The sequence below is a fragment of the Larus michahellis genome, chromosome 3, assembly GCF_964199755.1.
Source record: "Larus michahellis chromosome 3, bLarMic1.1, whole genome shotgun sequence".
In the NCBI taxonomy this organism is placed as follows: Eukaryota; Metazoa; Chordata; class Aves; order Charadriiformes; family Laridae; genus Larus; species Larus michahellis.
Window position 1 is genome coordinate 17,213,654 of NC_133898.1, and position 17,500 is coordinate 17,231,153.

A 17,500-nucleotide genomic window follows, 5' to 3' on the forward strand; every position below is an offset into this window, starting at 1 on the left:
TACAATACTCAAGTAATGGTGGCTAATAGTCTATTACCTATGGAATCCATATATTGGGATACATGCAACAACTTTAAGGCATGGCTGTATTTGCTCACACAATTACCACCATAGCCGTTTTTTTGCTAACTTGCTGCATTAAGTTTTCATACTCAAGGGCAGGAAACCAATTGAATTTCTTCATTTGAGATCTAATGAATACTTTGCTTAAGTTATCTTTTTTTATGGAAACAAAAAACTGAGAAAATCTAGTATAACAAGATTCATACAATAACGTGTTTTCCAGTGTTCTGTTTATGTAACTTGGAGTAACTGACCTTTATTTAATGAACCTCTGTGGTGTACCTTACTGTAAGAATAATCAAGACGTACACTTTTAACGTTCATTTATAATAATGAACACTGAATTTGCTAGTTCTGTATATTTAAAATAACCATAAAAGACTTTCCAATACCTCTTGCTGACTGTACCTTGTATATACTGCAAAGGCCTGTGGTAGCAAGTCCTTAGTGACTTTTCATTCAGTTACCATGGTAATGTTGAACTCTCTTTAGCTGTGGAAAAAGCATCAATTCTTTTTTTTTTTTTCCAGTATCAAGGAGGAAAAAAAAAAAAGTGTGTTTACGTTTTTCAGCAAGAAGAAAAACCAAGCATAGGTTTTTACGGAAGAAGTTATACCAGATGAGCTTGTATAGTAAAAGGATATTTTAAAATGCGTTGGATTTGTTTTTATGCAAGTATCTAAAAAAATATTGAAATGGGGGAGAAGCAACTGATTCAATTAAAATACTTTAAGAAAGTCTTCCCTGTTTATAAACTATATATAAATATCTATATTTATGTATATATATGTGGGAATTAGACTGCATTCATATAATAAATTAAACCGTAAAGGTTCTGTAAATTACAAAAATTATCCTTGTAGTGCAATCCAGTTCAGATCTTGAAGAATTTAAGGGGGTGGGGAACACAACTAAACACAACCAGGTTTTTATTAGAGCTGTGCTTTAATAAATCTGTTATTTTCACATGAGGGATATGCTGCCTCTATCCTAGACAGATTGTTAAGAATAAGACTTGAGAAGAGTAGAAATGCGTAAGAATCCTTTGAATGCTGTCTTGCTGTTTGGGAATTGTTAAAAGTAATGCAGGGAAACAAATATTCTTGTGACTGCATTTGCTTGCAAATAATACAAAAATATACTGGAGCCTATCCATGGTCTTTCAAGCTGAGATGTTAAAGCTTTTAGCCCAATTTATTTACATCAACTTCAGAAAATATTGATTAAAAATTCCTTTGTAATTTTTTTTCTCTTCAGAACATAGAGATTTGTATCTGGTAATTATGGGATTGTCTTTGTGATGGTTATCAAGGCAATATGATAGTAAGCAATTAAAATGTATAATCAAAAAGAGCACAGGACAAAATCTCTGACTTGCTTGGCAGTATAAAGCCTGAAAGCTTGCATTAATTCCTGCTTGCCTTTATTATATTAAACTTTTTTTTTTTAACTTTCCCTTGATAAAAGTCACACTGCTCCTAATTACAACATAGGTGCTTTTGTGATACTTTAATAGAAAATACTTTGATGTAGCAAACCAGGGAAAAATAAGTCTATATAAGCTACCTCCAGCTCTATTGCTTAAAAAACCCCCACGTTTGCATAGTCAGCAAAGTTGCACTGGTTTTACCAATGTCTGACAAGTTCACCCCATCAAGGTTCTTAACTTTTTTCTCTTCTAAACTATCTAAAATTTGAGTTTCATCTTTGTCATAGAATCATAGAGTCTTCACGGTTGGAAAGGACCTTTGAGATCATCGAGTCCAACCATACACACACGAAAAAACAAACAAAATTTGGGATGATAATGCTTGGGCAAGACACAAGCTTTTGCTCCTACAGGCAGCTATGTCCTCAGTATTTTTCTGAGGAACTACTCATCTGCTTGAGGAAAATGCTCCAAAATTGGGATTAGATCTTAAGAATATTTTATTTACTGCACATCAGCTAGTTACTCTGCCTAAATATTTGTAGACAAAATACTTAGATGCAACTAATACCTGCATCTCACTTCAGATTGTATTAACTTCTGGGATATAATAAATCCACTGGGCCCAGTGCTTGAATTAACATAATAATTAAAGTTTTCAGCACATTGTTGTAGGTCACAGTAAGAAAATGTTTAATCTTTCTGCATTCATCTGTGTACATTCAAGGCATTGGGAGGTCTACAGAGACTGAATTAAATTTAAGTGTATCAGAAATGAGCAGAGTGTTTTAAGAAGTGTGAAAAGATTTAGCTTTGTTGGGAGCTGTTCATAATTGTTTTTGTTCTAACAATAAAAGATACAACATAATTGGGTCACTACTCAAGTTACAGCTCATTTAATGAGAGAAAGCTGTAGGTGTATAGCAGCCAAAATACAGAATTATCCTGCATCTGCTCACTTGGGGATCTGGGGGTTGTTTTGTTCATAGTTCATTGTCTGTGGTCGGCTGTGACTATAGGGAAAAAAACATCCAAAGCGCTGGGCTGGAGTGAGCAAGCATGGAATCTAGTAGGTCAGGTGAAAGTAAATCCGCTGTTAGGGTGGTACTTTACGAAACTACTGGAGTGTTAAGGTAATAAAAGCATGCTTTTCCAAACATAATGCCAGACACTAAAAATTGGTGACATTACGAGGATGACTTAATGTCCTGTTATGAGTCTTGAGGGAAGCCAAGAGATGTTTAAAATTATCTTGTCCTAGCACTACTCACTTGCCAGGGAAAAATACCTAGATGCTGATTATTGCATCATCAGAAATGGATCGACATCCAACTTCTCTTGAAACCACTTTGGAAATCCAGGTTAAATTCTTGAATTTCAATAGAATCTTTAGCAGTATTTTTTTCTTCTGAAACAGTTCTTTACTATTAATTGGGTAAATGCATTTATTTATTTAACGGGACATCTACTATGAGAGGAACCCACTTGACCCAAAAAACAATAGAATGAGTGAAGAAAAGTTCTACGTTGTTTGTAATATAGTATTCTGAGGAGCCAGTGCAAGTTAGTGTTTGTCTCTGCCTGCAAAAACAGACTCAAAAAGTGGAAGGTGAAGAAAGAAAATAAAAATGGGGAGACTAAAGTTGCCTAAGTCAATTAGTCTGTGTTTCTTGTACGGCAGCATGGAAAAGTTGCTTATTAACTCTGTACTGGGGCAGTAGGGAAATAACTGAGAGGGATGTAGCAAGGCAAAACAAGAGATTCATGAGCTGCCCTTGGATACATCAAATAGTCGTAATTTTGTGGCTGGCAGGTTGGAATGCTGCCTGCTTTCACTTATGAAATGGAGATATTTTAATGTGCATATTGTCTCCATAGCCCCAGACTAATGTACAAACAAATAATCCTTGAATAATAAAATAAGCAAATTATCCCAGAGTTAAATTGTGCTTTACCTCTAAATTTCAGTTTAGGAATCTAATGAAAATGAACACAAGTAGAGAAAAATTAGGGAAAAAGTGGACAGCTAGTCTGCAGATTTCTTGTTTAATGATAATTAAGCAGAATTTTAATGCTGGACATACCTTTTATTTTAAACCATTTACAACAGTGCCATGGTTTCATTTGAATGCTGAGGTATAATATTACTTCAGTAGTACTGAGGGGTGGGATTCTAATATGCTTTAAAAACAGCTTCCTATTAGTACCAAAACTGAACGCTATATGGATTACAGTCAACCTCTTAGTGAATCTGTAGGGAGTTGGAGCCTTGGGGAGAAATACAGACAAAAAATTAGAGAACTTTTTCTCGATTGACAGATGTAGTAACTTCCTTTCTTCCCTAGAAGTTCAGAACGGTTTAAATAATTTTATGAATGTAATAACTGACCTAATGTTTCAATGACGAATGCTCGTGTGTTTTGTGAAGAATTCTTCAATTTTAATTAATTTGAAGGTATACAGAGTAGTCATCAAATGGCTTTAGAAGTCTAATGACACATACTGAGAATCAAATGTCTTGTGTATTGTACGTAAAGAGTTTTACTCATTTTCTCAGGGTGCTATAAAATGAAGAGAGACTTTAGAAAAGCAGATCTGTATCCAGCAATCCAAAGAAAACACTAGGTTGTAGAAGGCTGAATTACTAGCTTATAGAACTCATAGTGCAAATGTTTTCTGAATGTGTAGTGATCCTGCCACTCTGGCTACTGTACCATGGCATTTTCCTAATGTAGTAAATGTAAGACCTAACCAGTCTCTGGGGCTGGATGTCTAAACAGCTGAGCAGTAATTACAGGGGACCCATGAGGCATGGACGGAGGGGGAAAAAGTGGAGGCAGCTAGTAAGAGCATTTGTGTTCAAATTATGATTTGAAGAAAATTTTCAATTATTTTATGCTATAGGGAAGAATAAAAAATTGTCTTCTTTATCCCAAGGGGAATGGAAGGTGTTTATTCTACTTAGAGTTTGCGTAGAATTTTTCCTATACTGCAGCTTTTTGTGCTTGAATAGTCAATCCAGTTATATTCCTGTGTAGTTTTGTGTGGGACCAACAGTCGTGGTCAAGCTGTGCAGAAGGAACCAGCCTGTGGCTCCTGCTGTTGTTGACACAGGCTTCAGTCTTGCATTTTTTTCCCCCTTGGTTAGGAGATGGAAATCTCTAGACAATAGATGTCAGTTGCCGAAACATTTGGGGCCAAGGGTACAGACTCCATTGCTTCTTCCCCTTCTGGCCAAAAGCTCAGTGAAGTACCAGCAGATGTACTGATGTCAGTAGAGTATCTCACTTTCCCTCTTGATTATCCTTTGGAAGATATATTCAATTATTTTTTTTTTTCAGTTGTGGGGGGTTTTTTATGTAGGTGTTCTTTGGTTAATTACATTGTTGTTTTTTCTTATCCATAGGCCATGAGACAGTAAGTACTGCTAAGCTCCAGTGCAGCAATAATAAGTATAGAAATATGTTGGGCGCTGATTCTAGACAAGTTCTTTAAGAAGTGAAATTATTTGTTAATATCTAATGTTTCTAAGATGAGTCAATGTTCCTGACAGTGTCACTCTTTCTGTCTGTATCTTTCTCCTACCCTTTCTGTCATCTGAGAAATGAGATCTTAAGTTTTATGTTAGATGCATGTAATGATGCAAATATGTCACATTATCTATGACACTGTAAGTCTCTTGCCTTCTTAGGCGTATTTATTGCATAAAGAACAGGATAAAGTATCAGTGGTGTAAATGTGCTGTCTCCGGTGGAATTTACCAGCAGATAACTTGGCCCAGACATGACAGCAAATCTTTCCTCTAAAATGTCAATACAGCACTAAAGTCCAATTATTTTTATATTCTGCTAATCTTCTTTTGCTTTTACAATGTTACTGCAGGCTTCTATAAAAAGACTATTGGTAATCTCAGTAGGGAGGCCTCCTTATCAAGCAGTTTCAAAGACTTATGAGTTCTGAAAAAATAAAGATCAGTAGGTAATACTGAATTCATGGAAAAAGAGCTAGTCAGGCTTCAAAAAAGCTAAATGCATAACATATATAATACAGATTAATTTGCCACTACCAGAAGTTTTCTTGAATTTTCTCAGATTTTATAATGATAGTTAGAAATCTTTTATATTTGTACAATACATGCATGTAATGGTCCTTTAAAGATAAATTCAGACACACATCTTTTATATATTCACAGCTGAAAATAAAACAGTGCATGTTGCTGAAGACAATTTTAAAAAGTCAGGACAAGAAACCTACTTATCACTTTATTTTATTTTATTTTTTTAAATGAGACTTTTGAAAAAATGCTATCAAGAGTAGGTCTTGAAAGTCTTGTGTTGGTATAGTGTACTGGTAGTATGTTAATACATAATTAAACCCTTTTAATGAGTACATCTTGTCCTGGTACATACTGTGAAGTGGAAGAGGAAGTGTCAGAAAGAATGGTCTTCTGCTTAATATAGGAAAGCTTACCATTGTTACTTGAAACTTCCTAACGTATCCATTAAGTTTCATTACATTGTTTCCTCCTTTATCACCTTACGGGCGTAAGCTTTAGAAAATCATGGAAAAAAGGTGTGGGGAAATAGGTTTAAGAGCTTTAATATTGCACTGATCTCTTACTAGGTGTTTAAGCAGCTGTTTCATACTACAGAATCAGGACCTCCGTAAGCAGGCTTGTTTCACAAAGTGCCTTTGCAGTGACAATGATTGAGCTCTGAAAGGGATTACGGCATTTGTTTCAGTAACGCTTGTTTCCTAAGAATCACCGTTTTAGGTAGCTGCTGCTCTTCCTTTATAACTTAATGCAAATTACATTGATAGCTGTCTGTGTTCATTAGCAAAAAAAATTGCTTACATACTTTTATATTTGCAATAGGGTAAACCCAGATTTTCAGGCCACCACATGTGAAATTATCATCTGAATATCTGGTTTTTATTTACATAAAACCCTGGTGTTATATTCTCCAGACATAGGCCCTTGCTTACATCTACAGAGCTCTTTACCAAATAACTCCTGTGTTCCAAAACATCATGACCTAAATTTTGATTGAGGGTAGGGAGGGAAAAGATTAGGAACAAAACTTGTATCCTATCAAACTATTACAAAAATAATTGTACTTTGGTTTTTTGTTTATTGTCCTGGAAAGTGAGTGTTAATTTAAGAACAAACAACAATGCCAATACACTTAGCGGTCCTCAAGCGAGTGGTAGTATTAGAATAGCTCCAAAATCCAGTAAAACCAGTGCTAGCATACCAGAAAGGGGAAAAAAAAAAGCTACAATACATCAGTATATAATATAATCTGTCAGTCTTTTGTAGATTTCATCAAGATTTAGTATCTTTTCCAAGATAATGACTTTGAATTCAGTTGACCTCTTAACCACATTCTTGACATGTCTCCACTTCTGTTTTTGTGTTTATATCTGGCTGCTGCACACAGACCGGAAATAGAGCTTTTTTGTTATTAAGGCATATGCTGATCTTCAGAGGTGATCGGGCATTTCCAGGGGGTGCTGCTCAGTGAGAACGCTGAGCAGCGCACGGCTTAGCCTACCTGTGCCTTTCAGCAGGAATCCCAGTACCCTAAGAACGGTCTCTGAAGGAGAAACTAAGATAGAGGGAAGAGGGGAGTGGAGGGCAGCATTGAAACAGCAGGGGGAAAAAAAAAAATTAACTGGTCCCCCTGTTTCTAGGAAGTCTTAAGATTGTATTATAACGGCACAACCATAACCATCAAGGTTTTATGTATGTTGGGAAGCCATTTGAGTGTGTTATGTGGATTTTGAAATAACTGTTCTGTGATTATGTACAAGCGGTCTGGATTTGGCCTTGAATGTTTGTTACAATACATATGCAGGTGGTTGCAGTTCTGTGTAAATACTTATGGGTATTATTCTCTGTAAAATACAGACTGTTCAGCTGTCTTTATGGCCATGACCTTGACAGGAGTCACTATTGTTATACAAATAGTTAGTAATAATATTGTAGTTGCCTCCATTCTAAAATACACACTTTCTGTGTCTCTTTTTTTTTTTTAATTTAGATACATACTTGATTCTTCTTTCCAGAGAATAATGTTGTCTGTTCTTACCCCAAGTCAAGAATGGTCTGTGCTATGCTCATCACTTAAACGTTTGTGTGATGTCCTTGTTTTTGTCTGCCAACTACATTCATAAAGGGAATTGAAAAACAACTTTCATTACTCAGTGTAGTGATCATTAGTCAATTTAACATTTGGAGGAAGGTACTCTGAATTTTTACTTCACTTCATTAGATACTAGAATTCAATACATGTTGTTGAAAACAAGCCATTTTAAAATAGCAATATTGTTTTGTTCACTAAATGAGAAACTCTTCTACCTTTGCCCTCCTTCAAAAGATAAAACTGTTTCTTAAAATCTTATAAATAATTTATAACTTTTACTTTAGTTTTTAATAATGGAAAAAAGGGGAAAACAAAACAGTGTGTTCTTTCACAAACCAGAAATTATTCCACAATTTGGTGTTCAATCTAAATCCATTTGCAATTGCTTTAGAATTAAGAGTGTGTTTAACTTGCAAAAACATTGCAGATTTCAAAGATGCTACTATGGACACTTAATAAATATCTCATTGCTTCAGTGTAAACAGTTGTTTTATGTGGCCTGAAAATATAGAGAAGGAGCATATAGGGATATTTTGGGGTCGATTTTTGGTGATTCATTGGACAGGATATATAAAAATTCTTCAAGTATTTACAGGTGAAGTCAGCATATGTGGAAAGAGAAATGAAAGAGCTTTCTGATCCTGTATCTCACTTGGGCACTTTCGACCTAGTTACTGATGGTGACTGAAGGCAACTCCTAATGTACAGAAAGAAATACCAAATACACCAGAAGGTGGCATATTGCTCCTGTTGCTGCTTCTCATAGAAGGCCTTATTTAAAATAATTAATTACACTTTTGGCTGAATTATTAGCCGTGTGACAGTGAATTAAGATGACGAAACTCAAATAGTATTTTTGGTTAACTGTCTGTTTGTCTTTGAAAAGTTTTGAGGTTCTTATATATCCAGAATTTAATCTCTTAAAAAAAAAAAAAAAGTTCTTTTAACGTTTGTGGCTAACATAATAGTTCCATTAACTTTATTTAAAGAGGAAAGATTGCAATGGGATATTAGGAATTGCTTGTTTAGATCAAACATTCCTAGCGGGCAGCAATAGGCACATCTCTGCTCATTATTTTTAACAACAGATTGTTTCAGTTAATACTTCAGCTTTTCAGGTCTCCTTTGTTGCTGCAGGATTCTTTCATAGAATATATTCCTCATAAACTCAGTAAACTTGAAAACATGTTTCTTTGTTTTAAGTGGGAGAGAAACTATTTACTAGATGACAGTATCCTCAGCAAGCTAGAAAATGTGGTAAAAAATTGTTTTAATATTTAATTTCCCATGTTTATAGGATACTAAGAGTTGTAAATAGCTTCTTCCAAACACGTTTTGAAGACTAACACAGAGATTCAACAGAGACTTTTTCCAAGACTTATATGTAGACGTTTTTTCAATGATATAATCTTAGGCACAGATTGAAAAAAATGTGACAGTTCTGTATAATACCCTCTAGAAGGTGTTTATTTTCATTTCCCTTCGAATTATTGCTGTGGCTCTTATTACTGAGACAAATGCTACATATTACTCTAGTACCTTTCTGATACTAGTGCAAAACCGGTTTTAAAAAATGGCTCATTATGCATATAATACCATTGCAGTGGCCGTCCCTCTGCATCTCTGGAAAACTTACTGTTACAGAAGGCTTCTTTTAACAGGAATTAATTAGGGTGAGAAAATAGCTTGTTGTTTTATATTGCATCCAAACCCCAGGGCGTGCTGCACTAATCCCGTAGTGCTGTGTGGTGCCATAACAGAGGTGTTCAGTTGGTGTTTCAAAAGTTTGTTATTAACATTGGAAATGTTCTTGATCAGATCACTTAACTAGTTAACTCTCTCTACATATTATGATGAATTCATGTAATGTGTTAGTTTGGGACTATTTTCTTCCTTATTCTGTCATTTGAAAAGTATGTTAAATAATAATACCAACAAAGTCAAAGCAATCTTGAGTATTTCTTTCTCTCCTGATCAATATTTTTATCTAAAATAGTGAAAAATTAATGCAAGTCTTCTGGAAGACCCTCAGCCAGGCATAAGGTGCTTTGTCCAAAGAGCAGACCAGAAACTGGATTTTTACTTTTTGATCCATGCCACAGCCTGCTTTCAATTTTTGAGAACTGCATTTGTTTTTTGTGCATCTCTCTCCCATAAGATGCAGGTAGAAGAGAGCCAGTGCGGGATGGAGAGGAAGAACTTTTATCTTTCCTGAGTCATCACTCAAACTAGATTCATTTTAAAACTTGAATTTTCGGAAGTCTTACAGTTAGAGAAAAAACTAAACCCGCTATTTTTACTATTGTAGTGCTAGTTTTTCTACCAACTCTGCTTTCTGTAAGCAAGCTGGTATAGAAAGCCTCTGTGCTTCTGATCCCTTTGAAAGCTGAAAATCCATATTCTGCAGTTCGGCTGCAAAGTCAGTGGGAGCCTTGAGGCCTGGAAAAGGCCTTTGTTAAGTCTTTCAGCGCAGTTTTTACTTTGGCTGTTAACCGAAGCCTGCATTTATTTGTCAGTATAATGCTAGCCTGGTTTCCCAACATCTGACCAAAATCCCTAATTCAGTTTTAAAGCAACAGCAATGTTCAGTAAAAGTAGTTTCTTCTTCAGTGAATGTAGAAGTGTTGTGCATATTTGGCATTTTGCAGTTTATTCTTAATTTAACAAGAATGCCTTTAAAATTGCGATGTCAAACTTCGGGGTTTTGAGTAATTATATGAAAGACATTATCACCATGAATCATATGAACCGCTCATATCACATCATATGCTCATATCATATGAACTGCTTTAGACTTTCTAATCTACTTTTTAATGATATGGCTGTTCGTAGGGAAAAGATGTAATTATTTTTACCTTCTAGCAGTTTAGTATTTTGTTTACGCTAAGACGGCATCGTTCCTAAAAATTCCCACTCACTACTCTCCCACCTGCAAATTTGCTTTTGAAGTGCGTACTCTGTGTGATTAAATAAAAGGAACTGAAAATTAGTGAGGAAATTGCGAGGTCTAGCCATTTTAGAAATGAATTAAAATTGCTGTTTAACAAAATGGAGTAATTTATCACTTACCTAGTGTTCCCTGTAAGTCATTTATCATAAGCGGCAACTCTCATCGTCTTATTCTAATCTGAGATGGTGGGGAGGGATCAGAGGCTTACATTGTGCAAGTTCATACTTCGTGTAATTGGCAACTAATTTAATGATTGTAAAATAAAACAGGAGCTAGAAAAGCTTTCCTAAGTTTCTTCTCTGCTACTGCAACATGATATTACACGTGGCTTTGTATCAGTTATGTTGTTAAATTCTTGTTGTCAGGTGGAATTTTACTTTGCACCTCGGTTTCCTTAAATGTATACAAGTTTTACTTGTGTGTTGGATATAAGCAGTGCAGACTTTGATGCCCAGGATTTTGGGTGTAATGCCTTTTTGAGATAAACCATGTACTGATAGTGGACTTTATAAACGAAGACCATGGTAGTCCAAACTAGTTGATTAGAACAGCTAACCAACCTCTTACTTTCTTTGTCATCTTTTTGGCTGCAGCATTTTCTCCTGGAGAAGGGCTTGAGATGGTTCACCAATTCCCTGGATCTTTGGAACAAATAGGCACTTGTACAGCATTTTTCTGCAAGAGGATAATTTAAAATAACAATGATAATAAGCCTTTAAGAAAATGATTCCTGACTCCTTCAGAAAAAGTTGCACGTGGTCTGAAATGTTTTGTTCTGATGTTAGGCTAGCCATGATTATCTCATAATGGACTTCTTCCCTAATAAAGGAGGAAGAAAGTAGTGTGACTACTAAAATTGCAATTTACTTTAGGATGCTTTCTGGAGCCAGTAACTGCTGGTTTTGTGATACTGCATCTTCATCTTTCTGTATCAATAGCAGCTCTTTTCAGACTAAAAGTTCCCATTCGCAGTGTAGCTGTTTACTTTTAGCAGCCAGTGACTGAGACTTTCTGTATTTGTTGATTTATGTGTAATAAAGTTGTACCTTGTTTCTCATTCAAAGTGTGTTCAAATATTGCAACAATGGATTGTGCAATGCATTTCTGGGTATGCTGACAAGTAAGATGGTCAAGAACAGCAATTTCAGTTCCTGCTAGAGAATCTATTCCAGGGGAATATTTCCTAGTTGTGGATTTGGAATCATGAATCTCATTTTCTCCCCATATCGTTCCCTTGGAATTTCCTGTGAAGGCAAGGAGAATAGTTGCTGGAAAGGAACAAAACAATGTGAAAAAGGGAAAGAAGAAAGGGAGATTCTTCTATTAAAAAAAAAATATAGTTGAGATAGGAACAGAATACTGATAGTATGTAGCTACAACAGTACTTTTAAAAATGAGTTCAACTATAACCAATAAAGTAGACTATCCGTTTGAATTAATGATTTCTTGAGTTTATGGTAATTCTATTGTTTCTGTTGGCTTCATACTTAAGTCTGAAATTTGTTAAGCACACAGTAATCATCTGTTTTCTTTGAGTGCCTGCATGATTTGTTTCTGTATGCAATCCAGTAAGCCTGTTCTATGCAATTGTGAAACAAATGAAGGTCAAATTCAGGTATAAAATTTGGAGAAACACTTTAACAGTCTTTATAGTTTTTAATCTTAGGCTTCAGTGAGGGATCTATTAAAGGAAGGGTATAGGCTGGCCTTCTAAAAGGGCAGTGTACTGAGAAGCTTTGTGCATGATGCATCCTGAGATCATTCTAGGTTCTGTGGTACACATCTGAGGTGGAGAGAATTCCCCTTGTATATACTAGTTTGCTATTGCTGCAAGTTTCCAATTCTTGATGTTTACTACAGAAGTAGCAGTTCAAGCTGTCTTATTTTATTGTATGGGTCATCCTTGCTAATGGCTCTGTCCACATGCTGTTTTGGTGTACATTTCCCTGGTTGCATTACTTTCTGGAAGACTTTATAAAGAAGAAGATGACATAATGGGTAAATGTTTCAATTTTAAATTGGCATGAAATGGAGCACAAAGCGGTATATCGGGGAACGTACTAGACTCTGGTTTGGCATAATTTATTTATTGAGGCTATATTTAATGTTTTGAAGATTGCATAGAAGGAACTTGGCTCCTAGAGTATCACCATTATCAGCATATTTTCTCTTTGAAAATAATTCTTTTGGTAGGTAGACCGCACTCTACTACATTTTGTTTGTATAACGTTAGATTGGTTTGTCACATGACATGAGTCCTTGGAATTTAGTTAATAAACTTATTTTAAGATTTTTGGTTTCTTCTCTAAAGAAACATTGCAGCTATCAATAAATAGTTTTGACTTAGTGTCTCTGGACAATTTTATTTCCCTAGTCTATGGTCCCATTATTGTTACTACCGAATAAGACCAGAGCATCCAGTCATACGCATGTGATTTAAATGAGGTATGGAGACGTGATCAAATCGTGGAATCAGACAGACTGGTTTTATGATTTAATACTGCCAGGGAGGAGGCTAAATATGAGTCATAGAATACCAGGTTGGAAGGGAACTCAAGGATCACCTGGTCCAACCTTTCATGCTGTAAATCTTAACCTAGTGCTTATGTAGGATTGTAAAATCCGCTAAGGCTTGCGGCAGTATATCTTCTGGACATTTGATCAGACTCCAAGGACTTAAATGAACCTCCAAAGAAGTGAATATTAAAACTATTGTTGACTTCAGTGGGGGAAACAGGGCAAATTCTAAGTAGGAAAATAGGAACTATGCCCTTTATGCACTAGTGGTGCTTTAATAAAACCTGCATCTTGGCTGAATCCTTTCTCTGACACAAATAGATCGCGTTTTTCTGTATTTATGCATATCCTGTTATTCAGGATTGTAACTGCAGTAATATACAATAATTTACACTACTTAAAATTCCAAATAAAAACATGTTAAATTTGGTTATTGGTGTTCATATTATCTTGTGCTTTTCTATGCAGGTAATTACATTTTAGTCATTAAATGAAGTGCAACACTTCATACTGGCTAGAATGACTGCCATGCATTTTTAATGGTTTCTCTAAGTGTCATTAAGTAATAATTTGAAAAAAATAAACAACCAGCAGTATACACAATTGGATATTAATAAAGCCTGTTCTTAATTCACTCTTAAAATCAACAAAAGTCGTGATATGGAACATAGCAATAGATTGTAACTGCTTTTTTGTATAAAACACTTGAATGTTTTATATAAACTCTTTCAGTCTGTCCATTCTAAAGATATACTTGCATATCAAGAGTAATATAGTACATCTGCTTGATGTTAGAGAGTTGATGCGGGGATGGTTACTGGTATTGCTTCCTGACTTTTCTGTCCTCTGTCTAATCGGTGAAACACTTTGACTTAGAGTCGTAGAATACCAGGTTGGAAGGGACCTCAAGGATCAACTGGTCCAGATTTGTATGTGGCTTCTGCTGTATGTCTGCTAGAAATGTCTCTCTTTTTCAGTGACAAAATACAGTAAAGCTTTGTAATCTGATTTCCTATTCTTGGTTTTCCGAATCTTTGCTAGCCTACATGGAAAACATAACAATGGCAGAGCTGTGGCTTTTTTGCCTTGTATCTTCCCATATTATAGCTATCTGTGGCAAGGCAGCGTTGCACTTGCAGTGACTAAGCACTTCCCAAATGGCACTGCCATATTGAGGTCAAAGATGTCTGAGGTTGCATCCAAGTGATCATGAGAAGGAGTTTTAATTTTTTTTGAGGAATGCATTACTGCAAAGACAGGAGAAATGTGGGGATAGTTTATCGCTACCTCCCCTTCATCCAATAATTTCTGTATTGTTTGTAGTTTGACCAAACTAGAATATTGTCATAGTAGATATTATTTGAATGTATGCCATGGATATCTCTTCAAATTAATAAGGAAATACTTAGTTTTGTTGAGATACTGCCTGTGAAAATATGCTACGCACTTAATCTACCTGCAGTTTTCAGGATTCGTTCTTCTGTAATGCCAAGAAGTGTATCTTTAGTTGTCAGATGCCGGTGGAAAAGTATTGTAGCTGTTAGCAGGCAGCACCTCCTGGAACATGAGATGACTATCTGGTTGAATATGCAGACTATCTCATTAGCTGCTTGCTCAGGCCCTGTGACCTTTTTTCTATCAGACTTTTTTTTTTTTCCTAGCACTGAAACTCATCACAATAAAAATCAAAATTCTTTTAATTATTGATCCCCGAAGAGAATTTCCTAATATATATCAAAATGGTGCTGAATCATTTCAGTGTCTTCAACCTTAGCTTCTTAAAAGCCATTTACATCAGAAATCTCAATTTAATGAGTTTTACTGAAAACACAGTAACTACTGAGAAAAAGGGAATTGGCATTGCACCTACAGCTGGCACTTGCCTGGAGGATTTACTGGTAAAGTTTGATTTCTCTTCAGAAATGAGATTTTAAGATTGCCAGAATCACAAGACATGACATCTGAGCTCCTGGATGTCCTTGTGCTCCTCTGTGAGCTGGCCTTCCAGCAGCCTTTTAGCGGTCCATAACTATTAAAACCTTAAAAGGCAAAGGAAATGTATAAAATGGAGCCAATCCGTATCAGGAACGATGCCATTCAGTCAGGGGGCCCATAATTGCACAACTGGAAGCTTGGAAGGTGATGTTGTCTTGAATCCCACAGAAGGGAGGCTTCATCTCCTGACTCCGCAACCCATGGGCATACTGTGAAGGATGGATGTGACCTACTTGATGAACGTTAGTGCTCTGATGCACTGGCATCCTGCCCTAATGCAGGCCTGGTACGAGGTTTGGTATTGTAGTATTGCAATGAATTCTGAAGATCAAATATGTGAAACCCAATCCTGCAACGTCTAAATAGCAAATAATGCACATTTTTGGTTTGGCAGGTAAGCAAAAAAGATAGTTTGGCAGGAAACATATGCAATTAAAGTGTTCAGGTTTTTGAACTAAAATATTTTTCTGAAGTAAAATGTTACACTCAGTTTTGGCTTTCTTTTTTCCAGTTTAGATTTGCATCAAAGTAGCATTCTTTTGTTTACAAATTTAAGGCGTTTGTTTAAAAATTGAATGCTTCAGCATAATTTAAAAAAATCTCTGAACTCCTAAAATTTAAGATTCAAACTTTTACAGTTCTGTTGCTGTAATTAGTGATTAAATTAAACTCCAGATTCATTAATTCTTTCCAGAAATGCTGCAAATGGGATCTTTCCCCCATGTGAATTTGGGGAAGCTTCACACACTAGTTGATTTTGATGAGCTCGTGTGCCAAAGTGATGGCACAGTAAAGGGGAGGGAAGATAACACTTGTTTAAGTATCTTGTAGGAAGATAATTGTCATAACTGGTATGTTTAATAAATGCTTTTCTCTTGATAGTAAACATTAGTCAGAACACCTCTAAGAATGTAGTTTTTGTCCAGAATGGAACTTCATGTTAAAAAAAAAAAAAAATCTCAAGACTCTGGCTCCCCTGAAACTGGGAGGGTGAGACACTAGTTCTGTTGGAGCTTCTGTCACCGTGCCATCACTTGTGCTCATGAGCATGACTATTTATGACTTCCTCCCCAGAAGCGGGATTGGGTTTGTCCGTGGAGGCACCAGCTATCTAGATATTACAGCCCTACTGAAGTCTGGTTAGGACGTTAGCATGTTATGATGATCCCTAGCTCCTACTGCATATTTATTCTGTACGGTGAACGACCAATACAGGAAGCAGCCTGTGGGCTGTGAGTGATCAACTGCTTGTTGTAATAGAGGATCATTGCTTCATCTGAAACTGGAGACTGGGGATTTTTGGTTTTTCTTTGTGTTTTGAGACATGTTATCAACAGATAGCAGGGAAAAACTATCCTTAAGGGTACTCAGAGAGATGATTTTAAAATTTTAATATTTTTAAGTGTTTATTTACAAAGTAGGCTTAGGCTGTGAAATCTAGTTGTGACTTTTCAGTTACAAACTCTGATTTCTTTCCTTTGGGGCAACGTACTGCTGAAGCCTGCTTTGGGCTGTATACAGACCGTATTAGATAAACAGTCACTTTGTGGTTTTTTTGTTTGTTTGATTGTTGCTTTTTATTTATATATAATAGTCTAGTAGCATTTGGCTGCTGCCACAAAAAAAAAGAAAAAAATAATTAAAGAATTCTGTATCAAATCTGTGAGAGAGCACTTCAAAATAAATACAGACTAATAATTTTTAATATGCTTATCAGAAAGTAAAGTTAAGCCAAAATGCAATCACTTTCTGGAGTACCATCTGAAATTACTTTGCAGTACTCTCTGAACTTGCTATGCTCTACTAGCTAAAGAGAAGCATTGCAAATACCTAGTGTCAGTGTTAATGCGTAGTCTACTGCAGGGGATTGTAAGCAGATGACATGAAACAACAGAAGACAGGCATGCCCAGGGACTTTATAAAAAAAAAAAAAAGAAAAAAGTGTTCTTACACCTGCTTTTTGCATGCTGTGTCATTCACTGGTCTCTTAGATCCACACCATTATTTCCCTTATCTATATATTTATACCTATGTTTGGGTTTTGTGCTGATGGTATCACAAACTAATGTATGCAGCCGTGTTCGGAGTTTATTATCCAGAATGGTGAAATCTGACATCCTCACGTTTTCATACTTTCATCCTTACACTGCATCAACATGTACAGGTTTCCATTGAAATTTTACTAGCACTTATTATTATCTAAACAAATGAATCCTGACTTGATATAGCTCTAACCCCTGTACACAGCGTCGGTCAGTGTATCTGTTCCTCTGCAGGATTTAAGGGGAAAACGTATCTCCATATATGTTATACTTGCTGTTCCGATCAGATTGAAAACTTAGCTTCTGCTGTTTGTGTTTCTTAGTCGCCTTCATGATAAACTCAAAAAACCCAAAAACT

At 35.8% G+C, this 17,500-nt stretch overlaps 1 protein-coding gene across 33 annotated transcripts in view; it reads left to right on the forward strand.

Annotated features, from left to right (window-relative positions):
* NRXN1 (neurexin 1) overlaps positions 1–17,500 on the forward strand; it is a 717,017-nt gene that overhangs the window by 225,884 nt on the left and 473,633 nt on the right. The window lies entirely within an intron of this gene.